Source organism: Castor canadensis, chromosome 1 (assembly GCF_047511655.1).
Source record: "Castor canadensis chromosome 1, mCasCan1.hap1v2, whole genome shotgun sequence".
Taxonomy (NCBI): domain Eukaryota; kingdom Metazoa; phylum Chordata; class Mammalia; order Rodentia; family Castoridae; genus Castor; species Castor canadensis.
Window position 1 is genome coordinate 33,375,808 of NC_133386.1, and position 13,974 is coordinate 33,389,781.

Consider the following 13,974-nt stretch of genomic DNA (forward strand, 5'->3'; position numbering starts at 1 on the left):
TTTGTTCTACAGTTGCTCATAATGTATTTTTTGTGGTTCTTTGAATAGCTGTTGACTGTGTAGTGATTTTTCGTCCTCTATATCTGATACTAATCATTTTCATTTTTGTAATTTCTCTTTCTTTCTAGTTCAGCCTACAGAGTAGATTACAATTTTTTTGAGCATTTCAAAGGACCAACTTTTTTTTTTTAAGAAGTCCAGATGATTTATTGAAATATTTTCTTTTGTACTTAGTAACTAGCTGGGCATTCCACTATACCACTGTTTTTTTTTTTTTTTTATTCATATGTGCATACAACACTTGGGTCATTTCTCCCCCCTGCCCCAACCCCCTCCCTTACCACCCACTCCACCCCTTCCCTCTCCCCCCACCCCCTCAATACCCAGCAGAAACTATTTTGCCCTTATCTCTAATTTTGTTGTAGAGAGAGTATAAGCCATAATAGGAAGGAACAAGGGTTTTTGCTGGTTGAGATAAGGATAGCTATACAGGGCATTGACTCACATTGATTTCCTGTGCGTGTGTGTTACCTTCTAGGTTAATTCTTTTTGATCTCACCTTTTCTCTAGTTCCTGGTCCCCTTCTTCTATTGGCCTCAGTTGCTTTTAAGGTATCTGCTTTAGTTTCTCTGCGTTAAGGGCAACAAATGCTAACTAATTTTTTAGGTGTCTTACCTATCCTCATATCTCCCTTGTGTGCTCTCCCTTTTATCTTGTGACCACTGCACCACTGTTGATGTCATGAGGGTGAAGCCACTGGCCATTGACATTGCAACCCACAGACTGTGCAGTGCCCAGGATCTCTTTAATCGTTCCAGAAAGTTCTCTGGCTAATGATCTGTGACAATCTCATCAAAGGTGATGTTTTTCCTGTGTTTAATTTCTCGTTTCTTTCTGTCTCTTGGTGGCTCCTTGAGGGCTTTGATGACCAGGGCAGAGGCAGAAGGCAGACCTCAGTCTGGGCTTGTCTGTTCTGAGTGGTCAGTTTCACTGCATCCTCAGACCCTTCCAATCACCGGTTGCCTTGGCGATGTCATCACCAACTTTTTTGGAGACAGACTCAAGGGACTGATCTTAGGGGCCAGGGCAGATGTGGCGCCCACCTCGCCACCAGTGCACTTCAGGTACACGACTTTGATCTCGTTGGGGTTGAATTTTGGCGGCATGGTGGAGGTGGCTGGTGTCAGATGAACCTAGATTCAGGACGACCAAAGAAAGTTGCACCTTTGCTTCTTCCAAGCCAAAAGACGAAAGCAAGGACCAACTTTTGATTCACCAGTTTTCCTTGTAATCTCATTATTTTTCTATTTCACTGACATCTGCTCTTACCTTTACTAATTCCTTCCTGCTAATTTGCTTTTTATTTATTGACTCATCTTTTACTAGTTTCTTAATGTAACTAGTTTCTTAATGTAAAATTAATTAATTTTAGTGTGTTTTTGCTAGTATGGTCATTTAAAGTTATTTCTTTCCAAGCACTACTACAGCTGTATCACATAAACTTTTGTTCTATTTATATATTTACTCAATTTTAATTTCTTTTGTGATTTATTTTTAACATTTATTATTGTCTAATTTCCAAATAACTCTGATTTTCTATATATTTCTGTTAATGTTTTCTAATTTAATCATGTTGTTAGAAAAAATATTAATAATTGCACCAGTCCCCTTTATCTATGAAGATGCTTTCCAAGAGTCGCAGTGGATGCTTGAACCCACAGATAGCCAGTGCAATAATCTATGATGCTGTTTTTATCTTAAGCACATATGTGCTGTGGTCTTAACTTTTGCAGTTTGAGGTACAACAAAAGTAGCACACATTTTCTTTCCTCACAATTTTGTGGAAAAAAAAATTCATGCTTAGCATAGATCTTAGCAACTTCAGCATACAATTTTTTTTTCTTTCCTTAGTAAGTTGAGAGCTTTCACTTTTTCACTTAAACGAAACACTTAATGGTTTCCCTTTGGCATATATGAGTTACCAGTATTACTGCTTTTGCACTTTTGGACCATTATAAAGTAGTGTAAGGGTTACTTGAATGAGACACTGTGATAACATGACAGTTGAACTGAAAACTTAGACAGCTACTAAGTGATCAATAGGTGGGTAGCATATACAGTGTGGATATGCTGGACAAAGGAATGATTCAGATTCTGAGCAGGATAGAGCAGCATGGGGGTAGATTTCATTACACTACTCAGAACAGTATGCAATTTGAAATTTATGAATTATTTCTGGAACTTTTCATTTGATGTTTCAGACCATAGTTGACTGTGTGTAACTGCAACTCCAGAAAGGGAAACCACTGATGGGGGTGGGAATCACTGTATATATGTTTTCAATTTATTTAAATTCCCAAAGGTTTAATTTTTGGCTCAGTTTGTGATCTATTTTGGTAAGTGTTGTGTGTACACTGGAAAAGAATGTGTATTCTGCCTTGGTTTGATATATTAATCTCTAAGTATCAATTAGGTCAAGTTGGTTGATAATGGCATTCAGCTGTCCTATATTCATGCTAAATCTCTTTCTACTTGATTTATCAATTACTAAGAGTTTCAGAATCTTCCATTTTCATGTGTTTTTATTTATACTTTCATATATATCAGCTTTGGCTTCATGCATTTTAAGCTTTATATTACATATGCATTTGAGGTTTGTATGTATTTTTGGTAACACGATTTTTTTAATCATTTCGAAATGTCCTTTATCTTTGTTAATATTCTTTGTCAAGGGACCTACTTTTTCTGGTATTAATATTGCTACTCCAGCTTTTTTATGATCAGTGTTTGCATGGCAGATCTTTTTGTTTATAGCCTGTGTCTCTATATTTAAGTGTGTACTTTTATAGACAAGGCATAATCAAGTCTTGCTTTCTACCCAGCCTGACAGTTTCTGCATTTAATTGGAGCACTTAGATAATTACATTTAAAGTGATCAAAACAATGATTGAATTTACTTCTAAGGTCATGTTATTTCTTCTTTTTTGGTCTCATCTATTCTTTGCCTTTTTCTCCTTTTCCTGAGTTATTTTGTGTTCCCACAGCCCTTTGCCTCCCACAGGGTGGTTTGCTGCTGGGCAGGGTCTGAAATCATTGAGACCTGCAAGCACAGTGCCTGGTTCAGTGGGGTCTTCCCCTCCAGTGCAAAACTGTGCTCTGTTTGGTTTTCTCCTCTCTGGCACACTTAGAGGACACCTCTTGGCTTTGATATTTGCCACTTGGGGTGCACTGACAGTGAGGGCCTCTTGAGTGAGTAGGAAACTGTCCAACCCACAGACCACAAAGTTCACTGGGGTTAGCAGTGGTTCCTGGGATGCAAAGAGGGGAAGTTCCTAAAGTGAATGAGCCCTGATGCTGACAACATACCCAAGACCAGCCCAGCCCTTATCCCACATACAGCACCAGCCTGTACACTGCTAAGAGAAAGGAAATACAATGGACTCCACCTGTGACCCTACTATCCCCCAGATGTGGCAAATCAGAATATCAGAGGTCATGGAAAGGAGCTTCAATTCTTTGAGTTTGTTTCTTATTTTTTACTTTTCATTATTATTTGTAGTATTGTTTTCATTTTATTTAAAAAATCTTTGGATTTTATTTTTTGTTACTCTTTTTACTCTAATTTTCATATTTTTCTTTATTTTATGATGCTATTTTTAATCTTTTTCTTTTCTCTGCCTCACATGGTTTTTCTACTTTTTATTTCTTTTCTTTAACTTCACATCTTTCTTTTTTCCCTATCACTGCCTTCTTCAATACCTTATTCTTTTATTGTTATTACTTTTACCATTATTAATGGTTAACTTCATAGTTTATTCTATATTATTTTTGACACTTTCTTTTCTATGGTTATTGTTGGCACAATAGTTGTCTTTAATTAATTTTAATTTCATTTCTATATCTGGTTAGTTTTGGTGCTGTTGCTGTTATAGAAATTTTCTTTCTCCTCTCTGAGCTGTACTGAGAATTGAACCCATAAGGGAAAGCTGCTTACTAAGAAGAGCCCCATAAAAAACAAGAAGACCTATCCATTCCAATAGGTTCACAAATTGTGACATAGAAACACAAAATATGAAAAACCAAGTGAACATGACTCCTCCAAAAATTCATAAGTCTTCATTTCAAAGACTAAGTCCAAAGGTATTGAAATGCCAACAATTTAAGAGTATAGCTTGTACATTTTTTAAAATCATTGGGGAAAACTAAAATAATCTGATGAAGTAAAGAAGTCAATTCAAGGCTTGGATGAGAAATCAGCAATGAATTCTTATGTATTAGAAATTTCCTGAATATTAGAAATTAAAAGCTCAATAAATCTAACTAAAAACTAAACGGAAGGCTGGGTGTGGTAGCACATGCCTGTAATCCCAGCTAAGCAAGAGGATCAGGCAGAAGGATTCCAATGCTGGCCCCAGGCAAAAAGCATGAGATTCTTTTTGTTTGTTCATTTTTCTTTTGTAATAATTTCATTTTTTTTATAAAATTTTTTTTCTTTCTTTTTAATTACTATATTGTTGTTCTTGGGGTACATGGTAACATTTACAAAAGTTCTTACTTTTATAATCATAGTTGAATTTACCCTCTCTACAAAAAAAGCATGAGATTCTATCTGAAAAATAACTAAGGCAAAAAGGGCTAGGGGTATGGCTCAAGTGGTATAGCACCTATCAAGCAAGTGCCCCTAAGTTCAAACCCCAGTACTGAGAAGGAGGTCTCAATGGAAAGTGTCACCAATAGGCTAGATGGAACAGAAGGCAGAAGTCAGGGAGTAAATAATAGCAATTTACTATTCAGATAGCAATGAAGAAAAACAAACAGTCATGAGCACAATTTTTGAGAAATCTGGGACATGATTAAAGGATCAAATCTATGAATCTTTAATGTAGAAGTGGGAGCAGAGATATAGACTAAAGGTAGGAAAAACTGATTCCATGAAACTATAGAAAAAAATTTCCTAAATCTAGGGAAATATTTGAATATCCAAGCACAGGAAGTTTTTAGAACCCTAAGTAAACATGAACAGAAAAGAATTTCTTCACATCATATTCTAATTAAAATACCAAAAGAACAGAGCAAAGAAAGAATACTGAAAGCTGCAAAAGAGAAGGGCCAAGTTACCTGCAAAGGGAAACCTAGAAGAATAGCAGCACACTTTTCAGCAGAAATCCTAAAGGCCAAGAGAGCATGGACTGATGCATTTCAAGTTCTGAAACAAAATAACTGCCAACCAAGACTAGTTGTCCAGTGATTATCCTTTAAAATTGAAGGAGAAAGAAAGACATTTTGAGATAGCTATATACTAAAGCAATTTGTGACCATTAAGCCAGCACTGAAGAACATAATAACAGTAACACTACCCACAGAAGAGGAAGAAAGATGTACAAAATCCTGAGAGCTCAGGATTGAATCTCACTAGACTAGATAAATAAACAAGAAAGAGATGTGGGTGGGAAAAGGAAGCTGGTGCATGATGATGGAAAGGCTCCAAACCCTGACCCAAGGTGCCTGTATCTCAGCTGACAGATGATGTAATCTGCTTCAAATACCTGTGGCCCTTGCTTGAAATGAATGCACTAAATGGAAAAAAAATCCTTTCTCCAGTCTTTTCAAAAATAATTTATGCTTGTGAAAATTCATGGAACTGTACACATGTGATTTTCCACACTTTCTATATGCTTGAGGAAATTATTTACTCACACAAAAAAGGCCACTACATATTAATAAAGGGACCAATCAATCAAGATGACAATGATTGTAAAGATATATATATATATATATATATATATATATATACTGAACTTTAATGCACCCAATTTCTTAAAACACTACTTATATAAAAGGACAGATAGAGCCAGATATAATAACAGTGGTGACTTCAATACTCCACTCTCATCAGTAGATAAATCATCTAGACAAAAATCAACAAAGAAATTTGAGAGTTAATCTATACCACAGATCAAATGGACTCAACAGAAAACCAAGAAATATTTCATCCAACAGCTAAAGAATACACGTTCTTCTTAGTGGCTCATGATAGATCAGATTTTAGACTAAAAACAAGTTTTAATTTTTGTGCCTTATCAGATGATCATAATGGAATAAAACTGGAAGTCAAGAGCAAAAGAAACTATAGCAAACATACAAACACTTGGACACTGAACATTATTAAAACATCAGAGATCTCAGACTGGGCTTACGGCTCAAGTGGTATAGGACCTGCCTAGCAAACATGAGGCTCTGAGTTCAAATGCCAATAATATCACAAAAAAGAAAAGAAAAACCAGAGATACTTTAAATAAGTAACTTAATTATGTACCTGAAGTTCACAGAAAAATAATTTAAAAAAAAAGCCAAGCCAGAAATTAGTAGAGGGAAAGAATGATCAATGTGGAAATTAATGAAATGAAAACTAAATTAATAATATAACAAATGAACAAAACAAACAGTTGTTTTCTTGAAAAAATAAACAAGATTGATAAAAACTTACCCAAACTAACCAAATGAAAGAGAAGACCTAAATGAATAAAATCAGAAATGAAAAAGGTAATTCCAATGGAGACATCATGGAAATCCAGAGGATCATTAGGGAATATTTTTAAAAATATATTCCAATAGATTAGAAAACCTAGAAACAATGGATAAATTTCTAGACTATGTTCTCTGCCAAAAATGAACTACAGAATATGGGCAACCTACACAAATCAATGACAAGTAATGAGATTGAACACAGTAATAAAAAGTCTCTAAAAAAAGAAAATCCAAGGACCAGATGGATTCCATAAAATAGAAAGAAAAGAAATGATTCCACACTCATTGTGTGAAACCAGAATGACCTTGATGCCAAAACTGGATAAGGACCCAACAACAACAGCAAAAAGAAATCTATAGACCAATGTCCTTGATGAACATATATGCAGAAGGCCTTAGTAAAATACCAAATTCAACAACACATTAAAAAGATCACATACCATGATCAAGTTGGTTTTATTCCAGAGATGGAAGGATGGTTTAATATATAAAAGCAATAAATGGAATACAGCACATAAACACAATTGACAAAAATCACATGATTATTCAACATGTTCAAAAGAACATTTGACAATACTCAACATCCCTTCATTATAAAAGCCTTGAATAAACTAACAATAGATGGATCATATCTTCACATAAGAAAGGCTATAGATATCAAACCTACAGCCAACATTATAGTGAATGAGAAAAACTGAAAGCATTTCTTCTAAAATCAGGAATTAGACAAGGGTGTCCACTTTATACACTTCTTAAAAATAGTCTCTAAATTTCAGCCAGAGCAATAAGTCAAGAGAAAGAAAGAAAAAGGTATAAAAAATAGGAAAATCAGAAGTCAAGTTATCCTATTTGCAGAGAATATGATCCTGTACTTAAAACACCCTAGTCTACCAGAAAACCCTTAGATCTGATAAGCACTCTTAATAAAGTAGAAAGATACAAATTCAACATACAAAATCAGTAGTTTTCTATACACAAATAACAAACATGCTGAGAAAGAAATCAGAAAAATAATCTCATTCATGAAAACCTCAAAAAAAAAAAACCAAAAAATCCAAGAATAAACCTAACCAAGAAGTTTGAAGACCACTACAATGGAAACTGTAAAATACTGGGGTTTTGTTTTGTTTGATGGGACTGAGAGAAGCTGTAAAATTCTGAGAAAGAAATTATAGAAGACACTAGACAGAAGATGGAAAGATCTGCAGGCTCATAGATCAGCAGAATTAATATTGTTAAAACAGCAAATTTATTGAAAGTAATCTACAGATAAAATGCAATCCCCATCAATATTCCGATGACATTCTTCACAAAACTGGAAAAAATCCTAAAGGAAAAATATCATATGGACATAGGAAAGACTCTGAATAGTCAAAGCAATTATGAACAAAGCAATAGTCTCTTTAACAAATGTATAAGACACATATACAAGACTGGAATAAATCCCTAATCTCACCCTCTACAAAAATCAATCCAACATGAATCAAAGACCTTAATGTAAGACCTGAAACTTTGAAACTATTGGAGGAAAACACAGGAATAACATTTGAAGATATAGACACAGACAACAACTTTCAGAATAGGACTCCAATAGCTCAGGAAAAAAATAGCAAGAATATCAAATTAAAAAGCTTCTGCACGTCAAAGGAAACAATTAACAGAGTAAAGGGAGAGCCTATAGAATGAGAAAAAATTTTTGCAATTATTCATCTGACAGGAGATTCATATCTAGAATATATAAATAACTTAAGCACCTGCCTAGCAAGCACAAGACCCTTAGTTCAAATCCCAGTATCACCAAAAAAAGAACTTAATGAAATTAAACACCAAAAGAACAAATGATCCAATCAATAAATGGTAAAATGAATTAACAGACACCTCTCAAAAGAAGAATTACAAATGGCCAAAAATATATGAAAAAATATTAAATATCTCTAAACATCAGGGAAATGCAAATCTAAACTACAAAATGTATAGGTAAAGAAAATGCGATATATATATACATAGTAGCATATTATTCAGACATGAAAAAGAAAGAAATTATGTCATTTGCAGAAAAATGGGTGGAACTAGAGATAATCATGTAAAGTGAAATAAGCCAGACTCAGAAATACAAATATCACATTTTCTCTCATCTAGTTCCATAAACACACACACACACACAAAAACTACCTAAAAAGACATGAACCAAAACAGGGCACTATTTGGCCAGGAAGAACCTAGAGAGGCGGGCAGAGCAAGGAAAGGTAATGTGGCGGGGGGGGGGGGGTGAATGGGATTCAAGTATATTGCATGCATGTGTGGAAATCTCATAAGAATCCCATTATTTTGTACGATATTGTATATTCATACACATGCATAAACCATGAGAATTTTTCATATATGTATGTATATGAATATATATGTATATACATGTAATATTTGGCCTTAAAAACACTACACTGAGATTCTATCTTATTCTAGTCAGACTGGTTATCATAAGAAAACAAAATACAATAAATGTTGGTGAAGATAAAGGGAAAAAGGAACCCTACATACTTTTGGTAAAAATGTAAATTAGTCCAGCCTCTATGGAAATCAATACAGAGATTCCTCAAATAACAAAAGATACAATTACATATGATCCAGCTATGCATACCTGGTTATACACCCAAAGGAATCAAAGTCAATACACAATACAGATAACCTGCTGACCAATGTTTATAGTGACACTGTTCACAACAACCAAGTATGGAACCACCCTCGGTGCCCACCAATGACTGAACTGATAGGGAAAATGTACAGATATATAGAATGGAGCACTATTCAGCCATAAGAAGGAACAAAATCATGTTGTGTATAGACTAGATGGAACCAGAAGTCACTATCCTAAGTGAAATAAGCCAGACTCCAAAAAACAGATCTCACGTTTGCTCTCACATGTAGAATCTAGATTTTTTTTTTTTAAGCATCATGAAAGCAGAAAGAGGACTATAAGAGAAGAAGAAGGGGACAGGGTTAAGGAACAAGAGAGTAAAAGGGGTTATGAACAAGATCAGGTACATTATATGCATGTATAAAAATGTCATAGTGAAGCTCTTTGTTTTGCACAATTAATATATGCACTAAACAAGACAGTTAACAAAGTGAGAAATAGATGAATGGCTAACAACTTAGAATTCTACACCCAGCAGTAGTATATCTACACCAAACAAACTTAGACTATACAAAGGAATGAAGTGATAGAAACTGTTAATATCAGTAAATTTAAGACTTTTTAAATGATAATTAACTAAAGTAAAGCTAATAACAATATATTCTGAAGTTTCTACCACATGCAAAACCTAATTGTATGATAATAGTACAAAGGTCAGGGAGGGAAATGGAAGGGTACTATTTTAGGTAAAACTATATTCTATTAATTTGTTCAATGTTTTTTGAGTTTTTCTATTGTGCTGGGTAAGGGTACATTGTGGCATTTGTAAATTTTCTTACAACACATCACAGACCAACTTCTTAAACAGCGGGGAGATATAGTTAATTAGTCAATAATGGAAATAAGGACTGGCAGAGTAGCTCAAGTGGTAGAGCACCTGCCTAGCAAGCATGAGGCCCTGAGTCCAAACCCCAGTACCACCAAAAGAAATATTAATAAGTAAGTAAATGCTAAACAAACTTCACAAAATCTTTTGCCAGGCACCTGTTATCCTGGAGGATCATGGTTTGAAGCCAGTCCAGGCAAATTGTTCTGCAAGACCCTATCTCGAAAAACCCTTCACAAAAATAGGGCCTGTGGGAGTGGCTCAAGGTGAAGGCCCTTAGTTCTGTTCTCTATGGTATCTTGAAGCTTGTTTTCTTTCTTTAAAAAACAGTGAACATTTATTTCTTTATATCGTTTGTTCAATAATTCTAATACTTGAAGTCTTTGTGCATATGTTTCTGCCATTTGTTGTTTCTGTTGGATCTCAGTCACAGAGTGGCATGTCCTTATTTGTCCCTTCATCATTGGTTATGTGTTGGACATGGTATTTGCAAAATTTTGTGGAAGTTATCTGAGGCCTGTGATGAGGGTACCTCTTTCTGGGGAGAATTTATATTTGCTTCTGTCAGACACATGGGGGCACTCCCTGACTAGACTGTATTAAACCAATTCAAGAATCTGAGTTTAGGTTTTGGTTCTACTTTAGAGTTTGTTTTAACTTTGGTTCACCCTTACCTTGATGTTGTAGCTCACTGGGGTTCTACCTTATTGTAGGCGGCATGCCTGTTTTGAATGAGTTATGAGTTTTTATACCATTTTCCCTCATTCCATAAACTGTTAAAAACCAAGATTCTGTCTTTCAAGTATCAGCAAGTACTCTCATGCAAACGTACATTTGAATTAATGGAATTATCTGTGTTCTATTTTCTTCATTTTGGGCCTAGCAATTCTTTTCTGACTCATTATATCATCTATATTTTTAAGATTTTTTTTTTAGCATTTTTTCTAGGCTCTTCAATTATTTCCATCAGGAGTTGATCTAAATAGCCCAAACTACATTCTGGATCCCATCTCTACTCTCCAGAAGTGATTAACCACTTTCCTAACAACGTTTTTAAAAAAATACATCTTATCTATTGAGGTTTCAAATATCTTACTTACTTTTTGCTCAACAAATACATTGGTCTGTTTCTGATATTTTTCACTGTTCATTTGTCATCATTCACTATGGAGACTCATAGTGAGAGACCACCATGAGAAGTCTGCATGTCCTTTCTTCCTTCCTTGGACTTCTTTAACAGACTAGATGTTTTAGGTGATGGCAAGAAACTTGCCTCAAAGGTTGGCTGAGGACATGTTCACATACTGCTCATGGGACTGCAAAATGGTACAAGCCTCATAAAAGACAATTTAGCTACATCTTTAAAAATGAGCTACACATTTGTGCTTTAATGAAGAAATACCACTGCTAGCAATTTACCCCAAAGTTACCCCTCAAAAACCAAAATTCATATGTATACTTTTTATTGCAGCATTGTCTGTATTTGCAAAATATTGAAATGAACTAAAGGCCCATACATAGAAAATGTGTTGAATATGCTATGATACATCCACACAATGGCAATGAAAAGTTTTGAAGCTATGAAAAATAGTGAGAAGATCTTTATGAACCTAAAAAGAATTTTATGAAATAGAATTAAAAGAAAAGTGTAACATACAGAAAAGTTTTCATAGTATACTGTTTGAGAAAAAAAGAACACATCAAACCTAAATATATACCAAAACAATAAAATAACCACACAGAAAAACATACCTCAAGAAACTTTGGATACAGTACTCTCTGTGTTTTCAATAGGATACAGTCTAGGAAAAAAAAACTATAAAGAATTCTTGAAGTTTACTCAGAAATTTATGGATTACTGTTAGTGGCCTTGTGTGGAAATTCTGTGTTTAAGGATTTTGTTGGGAACCAGGGCTCTTACTGTGGGAGAAGGGGGATATTAAAAATAATATTGGGGAAAGGAAGGATAAGTACATAGTCCTAAAATATTTCCCCACATGCTATTTGTTAATTACAAAAGGAAGAAATGATAACTTTATATGGAGAAACTGACAGAAACTCCATGAAATAAGAGTTCATCATCAATATCACCATATTGAGACAAACCAACATCATGTACCTCATGCTACAAAGCACTGAAAAGAATACAATATCATTTCTGTGACATTTCTGCCAAAAATGCACAGCCTGCACCTGGTAATAAGGAAATGTCAGATACACTCATGATCATGAACAATGTATAAAACAACTGCCCTGTGTACTTCAAAGATATCAATGTTTTGAAGTACAGTGAGGCTGAGAAAGTGCTCCAAATTAAAGGAAACTGCAAGTCATAATGATTAAATGCAACTCAGGATCCTGTATGAGATCCTGGATAAGAGGGGAAATGGGACAATTTAAATATTGACTGTGTGTCACAAAACAAAATTACTGTTAAATTTCCTTGATTTTTAAAAAAAAATGAATTGTACTATGATCAGTGGAGGTATTATCTGTTTTGAAATTATGCACACTGAAATATTTAGGTGCAAAGGGACATGACACCTGCATCTTACTCTTAATTGTTCTAAAAATAGCAGTGAGATGCATGTGTACATACCCATATGCATGCCTATTAGCATAAATACATACATATGTGGAGAGAGAACGTGTGTGCTAAAGAAGTATGAGAAAACAAAAATGGTGCATTTGAGGTTTTTAAGTTTAGGCCATAGGAAGCTGCAAGCGTGTGACATGGAAGCAGACTTAGGCCTAGAACCTTCTGTTTGTGAAGACAGTGGCTCACTGCTTCAAAGCACTGTGTGGCCCAGTGTCCAGGGCAATTCAGCTAAAGCCTAGAGGATCCAGCCCTCTGGTTGATAAAGAAGAACATGGTGAGGCGACTTCTTCAGGACATCGGAAAAAAGAGGCCCAGGAAAAACTATGCTAAACCTTATTAAAGCTTCCAGGAGATGTAATTTCTCTCATTAGATGGGTGCTCTTTAAAATTCTTCCAATTCAAAGGGTTAAGGAAATGAAAACTCTCACACATTGTGATATGAACTAGTGAATTGGTATAATCCTTTTTGGATTAACCTGGTTATGTGTCAGTCTGAGTTCAAATAGGATACATATAAACTACACAGTTATTTGAACAGAGAATATTCAACATAAAGAATTATTAGGCCAGGCACCAGTGGCTCACATCTGTAATTCTAGCGACTCGAGAGGATATTGGTTCGAAGCCAGCCTGGGCAAATAGTAAGAAAGGGCTGGTGGAGTGGTTCAAGGTGAAAAAAAAAAAAAAGGAATTATTAATTCTAGCATAGAATGACAGCAACAATTGGTAATTGGTAATAAGAATTATACTCTAAAGAGCACAGGAATATCAGATACAAGGAGTAGCCACTACCCTTGTGGTGCAGGTAGATGCTCAAGGAAGAACTCCCATCCCTCACTGCTGAGAGAGCATGTTGGTGAGGGCATGGCATAGTTGACTGGGTGCTTGAGAACTCATTGTGATGCCATGCCAGTAGAACTTGCTGGAAATCCACTGTCCAGTATTTGTTTGAAACCTATGAGCTGAAGAAAGTGGTTTATATATCTCACCAGCCCACTCTGGCAAAATCATGAAAAGGGCGTTCCAGGGACAGCTGGTGGAACTAGGCACTGCTGGCTGCCACACACTGCAGAAGTCTATGCAGAAACTGTGCATACTTCAGGAACCAGGTGCTGAGAAAGCTGCCCACACTGGAGCTTGCCAAGCTGGCATACCAGTACCAAGAAGAGAACTCCTTCTTGCAATGCCATTTCATCACCCTCTAGTGCAACTTAATGTTGTATCAGCTGCAAAAGAAAAAAAAAATGTAAGGGCCCAGATCCATTTTTATGAAGCTGGCAAAAGAGTACCAGTTTGGAGTTGAGGTGCTAATAAACTGGCATAGAT

At 35.3% G+C, this 13,974-nt stretch overlaps 1 pseudogene; it reads right to left on the reverse strand.

Moving 5' to 3' along the window:
• Window positions 1–230: 230 nt before the first annotated feature.
• Window positions 231–1,244, reverse strand: LOC109699556 (large ribosomal subunit protein uL11 pseudogene; annotated as a pseudogene).
• Window positions 1,245–13,974: the final 12,730 nt, after the last annotated feature.